The sequence below is a fragment of the Rosa chinensis genome, chromosome 3 (genome assembly GCF_002994745.2).
Source record: "Rosa chinensis cultivar Old Blush chromosome 3, RchiOBHm-V2, whole genome shotgun sequence".
Taxonomy (NCBI): Eukaryota; Viridiplantae; Streptophyta; class Magnoliopsida; order Rosales; family Rosaceae; genus Rosa; species Rosa chinensis.
The window spans coordinates 31,923,267-31,929,588 of record NC_037090.1 but is presented as its reverse complement, the minus strand read 5'-3'; the positions used below and the strand labels follow the sequence as shown (position 1 = coordinate 31,929,588).

Here is a 6,322-nt window from a genome sequence, read left to right as displayed (position 1 = left end):
AATGTGTAAGGGTATCATAATTATTGTGTCCTATTTCATTACTTAGGACTTGTCTAATTTTGTGAGCGAATAGTTTGGGCAAACCATTTATAAATTTTTCTTTCCAGAAAGGTTGGTTACTATCATCTCTAAGCATAAATCTAGAAATGAAAACATCTTTATACCATTTGAAATCGCTTAAGGTGGGACATCTAAGGTTACTAAGTTGATCATGGATTCTAGAGGTAATGTGACTAGGTGTACCTATGAAGTGTTGAATAATGGTGTAAAATAAGGTGTTGACAGCATCAGAAATTCCCATCCCAATGTGTTCATCAAAGATTGGAATTTTAATCTTCATCATGTTTAACTGCTTGTTTAATGGCTGCTCTAGAATCAGAAGTGAGATGTTTTTCCCACCAGGAATGAAGCATTCATGTGTATCCTGTAGAGAGGATATCAATAATTTCAGGCTCGATGAAATTATGATTGGTGACATAACTATTGCCGCCATGGACATGTGATGTAATTTATTTAAGATTTCCTGTTCAGATAAATTATCAATGTTCCATTCATATGTTTTATCGGAAGAGACTGAAAATTGATTACTGGGATAAGTAGTGGGTTGAATATCTAATGGTAAAGGGCATTCTGTCCAATTTCTGAAAGGTCGTTTCTTTGGGTGAACTATTCTGTGTAATTGGAGTTCGTGAAATGTTTGATTGATTTGGGAAATTGTATCAGAATCACTACCAGAGGAGGAGTCGGAAGAGGATTCGTGGACATGGATGACTACAATTCTGCTGGGTTCAGCTTTGAGTTCTTTGAGCATTTGTTCAATTTTTTGTGTAGTGGAGATGGGTTTGAGATTAGGTTTATTTATTTCACTAAAGTGAATTAATGGTGTTTTTGGTTGGTGTTGAGGCAGAATGCTTACTTTTGAAAAAATGTTATCTGACTTTTGTTTCTATTTTGTCTAGTTGGGTTCCAATAGTGACTAGACTTTGATTTGTATAATTATTTTGTTCAATAGTTTTTTTAATTTCTGGATTGTCTCCAGCAACTTTAAAGGGTGATGCAGTTATGGGTGTTTGTAGGTGATCAATGACTATAGTTTCAACAGGGTTATGACTGGAAGAGACAATGGAGTTGTTGGGTGTTTTCCATTTTGCTTTCGTCAGGGTTTGAATATTTTTGTGGTTTTGTTGGTCAATAAAATCTAGGAAAAATATTTGAGATTGAGTGTCAAGCATAAAATCTTGCCAATTTTTAAACAATTGTTTCCATTGTTCAATTAAAGGATATTGTTGTCTATAAAGGTTTCGTCTGTGGATATTTTTTTGGAGATTCAAGGTCTTTATCTAATTTGGAATAATTAATTGTAAATGGTTGACTGAGTGTACTTAATTGAGGATTTATAGGAGGAACGACTTCAAAATCAGTGTTCGTGGGAGATGTTTGTTCTTCTTCATCTAAGACTGGTTGGGTTTCTACAGTTTCTACGTAAGTAGGGTAACTGACTTGAGAAGTGGTTTGAATATTTTTAATTTTTAGTTTTTGTAATTCTTCCTCTAATTCTCTTATTCTAATATTTTTTATTTCTTTATCTAAGTCACAGTCTTGTTTTGACATAGTTTCAGCAGATGTAGATCCTGCAAAAGAATGCCTAGAAGCTGTGAAAGAATGTCGTGATGATTGTCCTATTTCATGAATCCTAAGATTTTGACTTAGTCTAGGATTATGAAAGTTAATTCTGACTGTGCCATCATTATATTGTTGGATACAGTTTAAATCCGATAAATTATATTGTATGTTGATAGGTTGATTTTCACTAGTGAGAGACCATTCAGAAGGTAGATGGACATCTGACCATCTGATTGTGTGTGGAACTCTAATATTAGCATTTTCTTGACTGCTTTGAATTAAAAGAGTTTGATCTTTTGGGCTTTTACTTATGGCTTGAAAATTCATATTTGTACCAGTGACTTTATAGTGGATTCTGTAAATTAAGGCTAATGGTTGGGTTCCTTCAAGGACATTGTAACCTGAAGTTTTTATATTTAGGGTTAAGGATTTTAATATGTGAGGATCACTAAGACTAATTGTAAAATCTAGGTAACAATCAAAATGGATTGGGCCATTGAATAGGCTTGACTCAATTATCCCTAGGGTACTGTCATTGAAGTCGGTGAATCTTGCATCTCTAAGACATAAAAGTATAGAGGCATTTAGACCTTTTCGGGTTAATGGTTTAACACCGATTTGGACTAAACCTGTATGTAAAAAGTTGTGACCATCTTTTTTATGTTTTTTGATTGACTCAGGACTAAATAATTGACATATTTCATATTGTTTACTAAGAGCATAAACTTGTTCTACTGTTTTAATATGATGTTCAGTTTTGAAAGAAGAAAGGGACCATTTTTTCTTATAAATTTCATTACTAGGGACTCTGGGTATATTCCAATCATTCATATCAATATTGTTGTTTGACTGATATTCAATTTCTTCTTCATTAACTATGTCAGGGATCCTATTTAGGGAAGATCTAGATGAACTGGAGGTAACCGAGTTGGATCTAAACAGTCTACTCATCATGAGAAGTGGTTAAAAAGGCCGGGACTAAATACTAAAGATTGGAAGACTACAAAACCTGAAGATTCTACCTTAGACTAGGCATTTCTCTTCTCTGCTCATGCCGCATCCGCTCATGCCTCACCCGGGACTCATTGTTTGGACCTGAACTTATTATTTGGTTGGAGAAAGTAATAGACTAGAGGTGGAAAAGAAAAGGTAAAGGAAGTGCTCACAATCTTAAGAAAGAGAACCAGACAGATAATCACTTAGCATAAAAGTAGAATATGAGATATCAACTCAATTACCTCACCTAGGCGGTAATCCGCCACCTGGGGATTGAGGAGTTTTAACAAATATCAACTCAAATACCTCTCTTAGGCCATACTCTGCCGAGCTTTTATAAATAATAATCAACTCTTACGGCTCTGATACCAGAAACCGAGCGGAAGTGGAAAATATACTGTTAATAGAAACCATAATAAAATTGACTTTTAATTACTATGAAATTCAAATTACAAAATATAAAACTTAAAAACTTACTAATTCAAAACCAAGTATGCATGAAGGTTTTGATACTGTTTACAATGTGTGTGTGTGTATATATATATATATATATATATGCTATAAACTAGAAACTTATGTTGCACTACAAAAAAAAATTGCAATGTCCACGGCGCAATGCCGTCGCAAAAGAGCATTGGCGACGGCTCTGCGATGGCAATTCTTCCGACGCCGTTGGTGGCGTCGCCAATGATATTTGCCACGGCAATTCGCTGTTGCAAGACTATTAGCGACGGCAAAACGTTTGCCGTCGCAAGAATTTTGCGACTGCAAAATGCCGTCGCAAATACCAATGGCGACGCCACCAACCGCTACTGAAGTTTTTTGCCGTCGCCAAAAGTCATTTGCTACGGCAAAAATGCCGTCGCAAAACTATTATTTATGAATAAAAAAAAATTCGGCATGCAAATGCATGCCGATTTTTTTTTTTTTTAATGAATGAAAACTATACAAAAATGAATGAAGCTTATATAAAAGGAAATGTTACACTTCAATTTTCCTAATAAATAATGTTACAAAATGAATGAAGCTTCTACCAAATTTACAAGATCGATAATTAAGCTTTACAAGTTGGTTATTTTCCTCTAGCTACTTCAAGATGAACTTTGCAGGGATCTTCCTCGATCTACTTCATGTACCAATTACTCTAGTGTTGTTGCAAGCCTCCTATAAAAGAAAGTCAGAAATCTTCAAGCATTCATTAAAGAAACAAAAAGCTGGAAAATTAATGGGAGATGTACACATGACATAGATATTGTTCATACCAGTACATATAATTAATATTTCACTTGAACTCTTAATTACTTTTTGACATTTTGAGTCACCAAGTGTGCTAAATCCAGGTCTTTCTACGATTAAAGCTAAGAGTAGTTGATTTGAAGAATGCTAAATCCATAGTTCCATACTTACCTCAAAATATGTCTGAATTTCCATTCATTATATATCATGAAGATCCCTTCCAATTAGTTCCTGAATAGGGGGCTGCTGTGAGTAATCCTGAAGGAACATGAAAAATTATTCAATTCATATGCACAAGTCTAAGTTACATGCATTGATAAAAAAAAGACAGAAATGCATAAATAAAGACACCTTAGGAATCATACGCAACTGTCCACGCATCAAAACTTTTCGCTTCTTCAACCTCTCTTCTAAAACGTGTCCTATTCGTGGAAGCGTTTTGATGGGAAGTTCATATAAATAATCATGGACCTAATATAAAAAAATATAAAAAAATTTAAGTAAGCCGCCAGACTATGAAAGCACAACAGTTGCAAGTATTAAGAATGTGAACATAGTCTAATGAAAATGGAATAGAAGAAACTTGTGCTGGTGCAACCAAAAGGATGCTCTCTGTTAATATATCGAACACCCTTCATTTTCATCATCTAACAGTTGAAGAAAGAGCAAAGTCATCATTTCATAACCAAACAGAAATATAAGAACATATTAAATGAGAAATAGATTAAGATATCACATTTTGATGCGCACATACAAAAACATGAATGAAATAGGAGACTGACCCATTGATAACTCATATGTACCAAGAAGCAATAAAGACACCAAGACCATAATCTTAAAGATTTGCTGACCACCAACAGCCAAATACAACTCCATGAAACATATTAATGCAGGGATGGAGAGTCAAACTGAGGATGAACTTACTGATTACTATAAATCTTACAAGCAACTGTGTGGGGGACACTAGTGTATGTTATGGCTAAGCAATCCTTGAAATGATAAATACAGATCTCTGTTATCTGTCCCAAAGATCTCCTCTGCTTTCCTTAGAGTTTCCTGGAAGAAAATGTATACAAATTGTTCACTATTTTTGTAATCAATGAATAAGCTAGATATTCAGTTGCATAGATGTAGCAAACAGTCAAAACTATTCCACAATGAATAAGCCAGAAATGCACTGAATTGCTCATATGATAGGTGGCTCCTATGTTGCATTATATTTCAATCAGTTTCAAACCTCACTACAATGAAATCAATTAGACTTGAAATAATTAGACCTACCTGGCTTGACGAAAGAACTCTTTCCCATCAATTCGAAGAGTACAAATAGATGCACTCACCACTCACCATGAATAAAAGCAAATAGATGAAATGTCTGTAAATACCTCCATCAGCTGTGTTCCCCATATCAGTAAAACCAGTTGAGGAATATTGTGCCGAGTAGCCATTTGTCTCCTCATCTGGCAGGACAAACAATATAGCACATTGCCCATCAACCAAAGGCAACAATAAAAATTAAGTTAGGAATCGTAGAAAATGTGGGCGCCATCATTAATCTACACTTAAATTAATTACAGAGGGAATCAAGTCAAATAACAGTACCCTTATCTGGTTTTGCCTTTGGAACCAATTGGTCACAGGTATACATATGCAAACATGTAAACAAAACATTAAACTTATACCAAAGAGGTAAGCATACAAACCTTGAATCTGTAACTCCCATCCACGTTGACGTAACAACCCAAGACACTGTGTGCTTCCAGAATCCCAATCAAAACTCTATAATACATCAAAAACATGAAAGGGGCATCAGGTAGATATAATAATGGATACAAAGGTAGGCTTGTGCCTGTATTAAAGAACTTAACAATGATTCTTTAATATGGAAAGAGAAAGAAACTAACAATTATGGGGTAAATTATGAAGTTAACAATTAATATTTTAGCCTCTGAAGTAACTAAGTAAAGTTTAAAACTAATCGATAGGATTTGCATCTTCAAACTAAATGATTAGTTAAAAATTAGCTACGTAAGGGCTCAGATGATTACTTTGATGCAAGGACATAGTGATTGGCTTTCCAACATACTTAGATCCAATGCACTTATATATGATGTTGATAATTTTTACATCTTCTTGAAAGAATTCATAGTGGCTGTGTATACCTTAAATTACAATAGTCTTACATGAGAGCTATATACAGATTAGGGTAATCAATAATGCACAGTTGAGCAAGAATCAGAGAATGTAAATTACCAATCAACAGTCTTCAGGGCTGATGCATTTTCGACCTAGATATTCCCAAATTTTGCTCTCAAACGTTACCATTGGCAAATATTTCCAATGCCTAATGTCCTCTGCCGCTATCAGATCTTTCAATTTCATTCTAACAAATAAAAACAAAATGACCACCCAAAATAGGTAAATAATTTAACCAAGACTACTAGCCAAATAAGCAAGGAAAGCACAA

General features: G+C 34.4%; 1 long non-coding RNA gene across 1 annotated transcript; it reads right to left on the bottom strand.

Moving 5' to 3' along the window:
• Positions 1-4,821: 4,821 nt before the first annotated feature.
• LOC121052185 lies at positions 4,822-5,612 on the bottom strand. The gene is made up of 3 exons (XR_005808317.1): positions 5,559-5,612; positions 5,241-5,315; positions 4,822-4,911 (listed from the first exon to the last, which is right to left on the bottom strand). It is a non-coding gene; the product is annotated as an uncharacterized LOC121052185 (long non-coding RNA).
• Positions 5,613-6,322: the final 710 nt, after the last annotated feature.